We start from the raw sequence: 8,436 nt of genomic DNA, 5'->3' as shown, positions 1-8,436 counted from the left end.
TGTCAGTGCAAGATATAGGTGTGCAGATAGAAGGCGCTGTCAGTGCAGGATATAGGTGTGCAGATAAAGAGTGCTGTCAGTGCAGGATATAGATGTGCAGATAGAGGGTGCTGTCAGTGCAGGATATAGGTGTGCAGATAGAGGGGGCTGTCAGTGCAGGATATAGGTGTGCAGATAGAGGGCGCTGTCAGTGCAGGATATAGGTGTGCAGATAGAGGGCGCTGTCAGTGCAGGATATAGGTGTGAAGATAGAGGGCGCTGTCAGTGTAGGATATAGGTGTGCAGATAGAGGGCGCTGTCAGTGCAGGATATAGGTGTGTAGATAGAGGGTGCTGTCAGTGCAGGATATAGGTGTGCAGATAGAGGGGGCTGTCAGTGCAGGATACTGGTGTGCAGATAGAGGGCGCTGTCAGTGCAGGATATAGGTGTGCAGATAGAGGGCGCTGTCAGTGCAGGATATAGGTGTGCAGATAGAGGGTGCTGTCAGTGCAGGATATAGGTGTGCAGATAGAGGGCGCTGTCAGTGCAGGATACAGGTGTGCAGATAGCGAGCGCTGTCAGTGCAGGATATAGGTGTGCAGATAGAGAGCGCTGTCAGTGCAGGATATAGGTGTGCAGATAGAGGGCGCTGTCAGTGCAGGATATAGGTGTGCAGATAGAGGGCGCTGTCAGTGCAGGATATAGGTGTGAAGATAGAGGGCGCTGTCAGTGCAGGATATAGGTGTGCAGCTAAAGGGCGCTGTCAGTGCAGGATACTGGTGTGCAGATAGAAGGCGCTGTCAGTGCAGGATATAGGTGTGCAGATAGAGGGCGCTGTCAGTTCAGGATACAGGTGTGCAGATAGCGAGCACTCTGAGTGCAAGATATAGCTGTGCAGATAGAGGACGCTCTCAGTGTACAATATAGGTGTGCAGATAGAGAGCACTCTTAGTGCAAGAAATAGCTGTGCAGAAAGAGGGCGCTCTCAGTGCAGAATACAGGTGTGCTGATAGAGAGTGCTGTCAGTGCAAGATATAGGTGTGCAAAAAGGGTGTGCTGTCAGTGCAGGATATAGGTGTGTAGATAGAGGGTGCTGTCAGTGCAGGATATAGGTGTGCAGATAGAGGGTGCTGTCAGTGCAGGATATAGGTGTGCAGATAGAGGGTGCTGTCAGTGCAGGATATAGGTGTGCAGATAGAGGGCACACTCAGTGCAGGATACAGGTGTGCTGATAGAGAGTGCTGTCAGTATAGTATCTAAGTGTGCAGATAGAGCGAGCTCTCAGTGCAGTATACAGGTGTGCAGATAAAGGACGCTGTCAGTGCAGGATACTGGTGTGCAGATAGAGAGCGCTGTCAGTGCAGGATACTGGTGTGCAGATAGAAAGCGCTGTCAGTGCAGGATACTGGTGTGCAGATAGAGGGTGCTGTCAGTGCAGGATATAGGTGTGCAGATAGAGGGCGCTGTCAGTGCAGGATACAGGTGTGCAGATAGCGAGCACTCTCAGTGCAAGAAATTGCTGTGCAGATAGAGGGCACTCTCAGTGCAGGATATAGGTGTGCAGATAGCGAGCACTCTTAGTGCAAAAAATAGCTGTGCAGAAAGAGGGCGCTCTCAGTGCAGGATACAGGTGTGCTGATAGAGAGTGCTGTCAGTGCAAGATATAGGTGTGCAGATAGAAGGCGCTGTCAGTGCAGGATATAGGTGTGCAGATAAAGAGTGCTGTCAGTGCAGGATATAGATGTGCAGATAGAGGGTGCTGTCAGTGCAGGATATAGGTGTGCAGATAGAGGGCGCTGTCAGTGCAGGATATAGGTGTGCAGATAGAGGGGGCTGTCAGTGCAGGATATAGGTGTGCAGATAGAGGGCGCTGTCAGTGCAGGATATAGGTGTGCAGATAGAGGGTGCTGTCAGTGCAGGATATAGGTGTGAAGATAGAGGGCGCTGTCAGTGCAGGATATAGGTGTGCAGATAGAGGGCGCTGTCAGTGCAGGATATAGGTGTGTAGATAGAGGGTGCTGTCAGTGCAGGATATAGGTGTGCAGATAGAGGGGGCTGTCAGTGCAGGATACTGGTGTGCAGATAGAGGGCGCTGTCAGTGCAGGATATAGGTGTGCAGATAGAGGGCACTGTCAGTGCAGGATATAGGTGTGCAGATAGAGGGCGCTGTCAGTGCAGGAAATAGGTGTGCAGATAGAGGGAGCTGTCAGTGCAGGATATAGGTGTGCAGATAGAGGGCGCTGTCAGTGCAGGATATAGGTGTGCAGATAGAGAGCACTGTCATTGCAGGATACTGGTGTGCAGATAGAGGGTGCTGTCAGTGCAGGATATAGGTGTGCAGATAGAGGGCGCTCTCAGTGCAGGATACAGGTGTGCAGCTAGCGAGCACTCTCAGTGCAAAAAATAGCTGTGCAGAAAGAGGGCGCTCTTAGTGCAGGAGACAGGTGTGCTGATAGAGAGCGCTGTCAGTGCAGGATATAGGTGTGCAGATAGAGGGCGCTGTCAGTGCAGGATATAGGTGTACAGATAGAGGACGCTGTCAGTGCAGGATACAGGTGTGCAGATAGAGGGTGCTGTCAGTGCAGGATATAGGTGTGCAGATAGAGGGTGCTGTCAGTGCAGGATATAGGTGTGCAGATAGAGGGTGCTGTCAGTGCAGGATATAGGTGTGCAGATAGAGGGTGCTGTCAGTGCAGGATATAAGTGTGCAGATAGGGGGCGCTCTCAGTGCAGGATACAGGTGTGCTGATAGAGAGTGCTGTCAGTGCAGGATATAGGTGTGCAGATAGAGGGTGCTGTCAGTGCAGTTTGAGAACTCTGCTAGTGTTGTATATCAGATCAAGGGTGCAGGGTGCTGTCTGTACAGCAGAGGGCGCTGTCATTGTAGGATTTTGGTCGGCTGGCAGAGGGCGCTGTCAGCACTGTATATGAAGCAATGGGCAGTATGTGTTATATGTGTGTGATATATATGTTACATATACTGTATATAATGTATAGATATATTTATATACAGTTTATATACAGTATAGGATTCATGAATTGTTACTGTACAAGTGTTGTTACATGTTAAAATTATTGCTTTTCATACGTGTCTCAAATTGTGTATAGATTAGATAACATATCATATGTATAGTATGCTCTCAGCATGGCTGATAAGTGTACTATATGAAGAGCATGTTTGGTATGTATGTTGTTTGTAGGCAGCTGTGCCATAATTGTATAGAATTATTATTATGTCATATTATAAGGGTCATTATAATCATTCTTTACATGTTAATGTTCTATATAACGTTTACATATGTAACATATAAGAGGGGATGTCACATGTGTTGATAACTGTCATGTTTTTGTCTGGAAGCGCCAATTCATGCGAAAATAACCACAGTCACATGATGATAATTATCACCCAATAATAAAGGATCATGCCACATATATGTAATGTACAGGCAGTCCTCAGACATAGTCATACAGTACATGTGATGCATTGTATGGGGGACACCCCCAGTTCAAGATCCCCCATCTGCTGCCTGTCCAGCTTCCTGCCGGCTCTGCATTCTCACAACTCCAAATAAGTGGAGAGAGGAGACTGAGAGGAGCAGCAGCAACTGATCTCAGCGGCTAAAAATACTTCCAGCTAGAGCTTGGAACGTCTTCCAGAGACCCCCAGAGATTGACCCCCACCTGGAGATTCCCTCTGTCCTGTGTGTATGTGAAGACCACCCTATCTGTATTACAGCCGGCAATCCAGAGCTCAGTGTGTGATAGAGACCCCTGGATACTGACCCCCACCTGGAGGCCTCCGAAAGGTAAAACCGAGGAGATCTAAATCTGGATGGATTGCAGTATGTGTGCAGATTGGAGACCCTCAGGATTAAGGATTATAGATTGCAGTATGTGTGCAGATTGGAGACCCTCAGGATTAAGGATTATAGATTGCAGTATGTGTGCAGATTGGAGACCCTCAGGGTTAAGGATTATAGATTGCAATATGTGTGTAGATTGGAGACCCTCAGGATTAAGGATTATAGATTGCAATATGTGTGTAGATTGGAGACCCTCAGGATTAAGGATTATAGATTGCAGTATGTGTGCAGATTGGAGACCCTCAGGGTTAAGGATTATAGATTGCAATATGTGTGTAGATTGGAGACCCTCAGGATTAAGGATTATAGATTGCAATATGTGTGCAGATTGGAGACCCTCAGGATTAAGGATTATAGATTGCAGTATGTGTATAGATTGGAGACCCTCAGGATTAAGGATTATAGATTGAAGTATGTGTGTAGATTGGAGACCCTCATGATTAAGGATTATAGATTGCAGTATGTGTATAGATTGGAGACCCTCAGGGTTAAGGATTATAGATTGCTGTATGTGTGTAGATTGGAGACCCTCAGGGTTAAGGATTATAGATTGCTGTATGTGTGCAGATTGGAGACCCTCAGGATTAAGGATTATAGATTGCAGTATGTGTGTAGATTGGAGACCCTCAGGGTTAAGGATTATAGATTGCTGTATGTGTGCAGATTGGAGACCCTCAGGATTAAGGATTATAGATTGCAGTATGTGTGTAGATTGGATACCCTCAGGATTAAGGATTATATATTGCAGTATGTGTGTAGATTGGAGACCCTCAGGGTTAAGGATTATAGATTGCAATATGTGTGTAGATTGGAGACCCTCAGGATTAAGGATTATAGATTGCAATATGTGTGTAGATTGGAGACCCTCAGGATTAAGGATTATAGATTGCAATATGTGTGTAGATTGGAGACCCCAGGAGTGCCAGAATATGGATTGCAGTATGTGTGTAGATTAGTAATCCCCAGGAATTAGGGATTAGAGATTGGAGTATGTGTGAAGATTAGAAACCCGCAGAAATTAGGAATTATAGATTGCTGTATGTGTGTAGATTAGAAACCCGCAGAAATTAAGGATTATATATTGCAGTCTGTAGATTAGTAACCCCCAGGAATGAAGGATTATGGATTGCAGTATGTCTGTAGATTAGTAACCCCCAGGAATTAATGATTATAGATTGCAGTATGTCTGTAGATTAGTAACCCCCAGGAATGAAGGATTATGGATTGCAGTATGTCTGTAGATTAGTAACCCCCAGGAATGAAGGATTATGGATTGCAGTATGTCTGTAGATTAGTAACCCCCAGGAATTAATGATTATGGATTGCAGTATGTGTGTAGATTAATAACCCCCAGGAATTAATGATTATAGATTGCAGTATGTGTGATGATTAGAAACCCGCAGAAATGAAGGATTATAGGTTTCAGTATGTGTGTAGATTGGAGACCCCACGAGTGGCAGATTATGAATTGCAGTATGTATAGATTAGTAACCCCCAGGAATTAATGATTATAGATTACAGTATGTGTGTAGTTTGGAGACCCCCATGGCTTTCTGAGTGTCACAGCTTCTTGGCGGAGATACCCAGTCCGGGTGTCCTGTTCTGTCACACAGAGTAAAGATTGCAGAATGTGTGTAAATTAGAAATGCCAGGAATGCCGGATTATGGATCGCAGTATGTGTGTAGATTGGAGATCCCAAGAGTGCCCGATTATAGATTGCAGTATGTGTGTAGGTTGGGGATCACAGGAGTTCTTAATTATAGATTGCAGTATGTGTGTATAATGGAGATCCCCGTGGCTGCCAGAGTGTAGATTGCAATATGTGTGTAGATTGTAGACCCCAATGACTTCCAGAGTATAGATAGCAGTATGTGTAGTTTGATGACCCTCAGTAGACCCAGGTTATAGAGTGCAGTATGTATGTGTGTAGATCAGAGCCTCCCAGTAGTGTATGGGGGTGTATACAGTTACAGTAGTGTATATAGTTACAGTATGTGTGTAGGTTGAAGACTCCCAGCAGTACAGGTTATACATTGTGGATTGTGTAGATGATGGCTCCCAGAAGTTCTCGATTATAAAATGCAGTATGTGTGTAGATTCCAGGCCCCTGGATTCCAGATTATAGATTGCAGTATGTGTGTAGATTCCAGGCCCCTGGACTTCCAGATTATAGATTGCAGTATGTGTGTAGATTGCGGGCCCCCAGGACTTCCAGATTATAGATTGCAGTATGTGTGTAGATTGCGGGCCCCCAGGACTTCCAGATTATAGATTGCAGTATGTGTGTAGATTCCAGGCCCCTGGATTCCAGATTATAGATTGCAGTATGTGTGTAGATTCCAGGCCCCTGGACTTCCAGATTATAGATTGCAGTATGTGTGTAGATTGCGGGCCCCCAGGACTTCCAGATTATAGATTGCAGTATGTGTGTAGATTGCGGGCCCCTGGACTTCCATATTATAGATTGCAGTATGTGTGTAGATTGCGGGCCCCCAGGACTTCCAGATTATAGATTGCAGTATGTGTGTATATTCCAGGCCCCTGGATTTCCAGATTATAGATTGCAGTATGTACAGTATGTCGATTGTGGGCCCCTGGACTTCCAGATTATAGATTGCAGTATGTGTGTAGATTACGGGCCCCCAGGACTTCCAGATTATAGATTGCAGTATGTGTGTAGATTCCAGGCCCCTGAACTTCCAGATTATAGATTGCAGTGTGTGTGTAGATTGTGGGCCCCCAGGACTTCCAGATTATAGATTGCAGTGTGTGTGTAAATTGTGGGCCCCCAGGGCTTCCAGATTATAGATTGCAGTATGTGTGTAGATTCCAGGCCCCTGAACTTCCAGATTATAGATTGCAGTATGTGTGTAGATTCCAGGCCCCCAGGACTTCCAGATTATAGATTGCAGTATGTGTGTAGATTGCGGACCCCCAGGACTTCCAGATTATAGATTGCAGTATGTGTGTAGATTCCAGACCCCTGGACTTCCAGATTATAGATTACAGTATGTGTGTAGATTGCGGGCCCCTGGACTTCCAGATTATAGATTGCAGTATGTGTGTAGATTGGGGGCCCCTGGACTTCCAGATTATAGATTGCAGTATGTGTGTAGATTGCGGGCCCCTGGACTTCCAGATTATAGATTGCAGTATGTGTGTAGATTGGGGGCCCCCATAAATTCCAGATTATAAATTGCAGTATGTGTGTAGATTGCGGGCCCCCAGGACTTCCAGATTATAGATTGCAGTATGTGTGTAGATTGCGGGCCCCCAGGACTTCCAGATTATAGATTGCAGTATGTGTGTAGATTGCGGGCCCCCAGGACTTCCAGATTATAGATTGCAGTATGTGTGTAGATTGCGGGCCCCCAGGACTTCCAGATTATAGATTGCAGTATGTGTGTAGATTGCGGGCCCCCAGGATTTACAGATTATAGATTGCAGTATGTGAGTAGATTGCAGGCCCCCAGGACTTCCAGATTATAGATTGCAGTATGTGTGTAGATGCGGGCCCCTGAACTTCCAGATTATAGATTGCAGTATGTGTGTAGATTGCGGGCCCCCAGGACTTCCAGATTATAGATTGCAGTATGTGTGTAGACTGTGGGCCCAAAGGACTTCCAGATTATAGATTGCAATATGTGTGTAGATTGCAGGCCCCCAGGACTTCCAGATTATAGATTGCAGTATGTGTGCAGACTGACCCCAAAGACTTCCAGATTATAGATTGCAGTATGTGTGTAGATTGCGGTGCCCCCAGGACTTCCAGATTATAGATTACAGTATGTGTGTAGATTGAGGACCCCCAGGACTTCCAGATTATAGATTGCAGTATGTGTGTAGATTGCGGGCCCCCAGGACTTCCAGATTATAGATTGCAGTATTTGTGTAGATTGCGGGCCCCCAGGACTTCCAGATTATAGATTGCAGTATATGTGTAGATTGTGGGCCCCCAGGGCTTCCAGATTATAAATTGCAGTATGTGTGTAAACTGTGGGCCCCCAGGACTTCCAGATTATAGATTGCAGTATGTGTGTAGATTGTGGGCCCCCAGGACTTCCAGATTATAGATTGCAGTGTGTGTGTAAATTGTGGGCCCCCAGGGCTTCCAGATTATAGATTGCAGTATGTCTGTAGATTGCAGGCCCCCTGGACTTCCAGATTATAGATTGCAGTATGTGTGTAGATTGCGGACCCCCAGAGTGTAGATTGCAATTTGTGTTTAGATTGTAGACCCCCGTGACTTCCAGAGTATAGATTGCAGTATGTGTGTAGATTGCGGGCCCTCAGGGCTTCCATATTATAGATTGCAGTATGTGTGTAGATTGCGGGCCCCCAGGACTTCCAGAGTATAGATTGCAGTATGTGTGTAGATTGCGGGCCCCCAGGACTTCTAGATTATAGATTGCAGTATGTGTGTAGATTGCGGGCCCCCAGGGCTTCCAGATTATAGATTGCAGTATGTGTGTAGATTGCGGGCCCCCAGGACTTCCAGATTATAGATTGCAGTATGTGTGTACATTGCGGGCCCCCAGGGCTTCCAGATTATAGATTACAGTATGTGTGTAAATTGTGGGCCCCCAGGACTTC

General features: G+C 46.1%; 1 protein-coding gene across 1 annotated transcript in view; it reads left to right on the top strand.

Annotated features, from left to right (window-relative positions):
• The first annotated feature begins 3,544 nt into the window (after positions 1-3,544).
• The window catches only part of ABCC9 (ATP binding cassette subfamily C member 9), a 210,267-nt gene continuing 205,375 nt past the window's right edge, over positions 3,545-8,436 (top strand). The window contains exon 1 of the mRNA XM_082254775.1: positions 3,545-3,785. The gene's annotated coding sequence lies outside the window, so the exon portion shown is untranslated. The remainder of the gene's footprint in view (positions 3,786-8,436) is intronic.

This window comes from Pelophylax lessonae, assembly GCF_965119305.1.
Source record: "Pelophylax lessonae genome assembly, chromosome: 4".
Lineage (NCBI taxonomy): Eukaryota > Metazoa > Chordata > Amphibia > Anura > Ranidae > Pelophylax > Pelophylax lessonae.
Note: the sequence above shows the minus strand (reverse complement) of the source record. Positions and strands in the feature narration are given on the sequence as shown.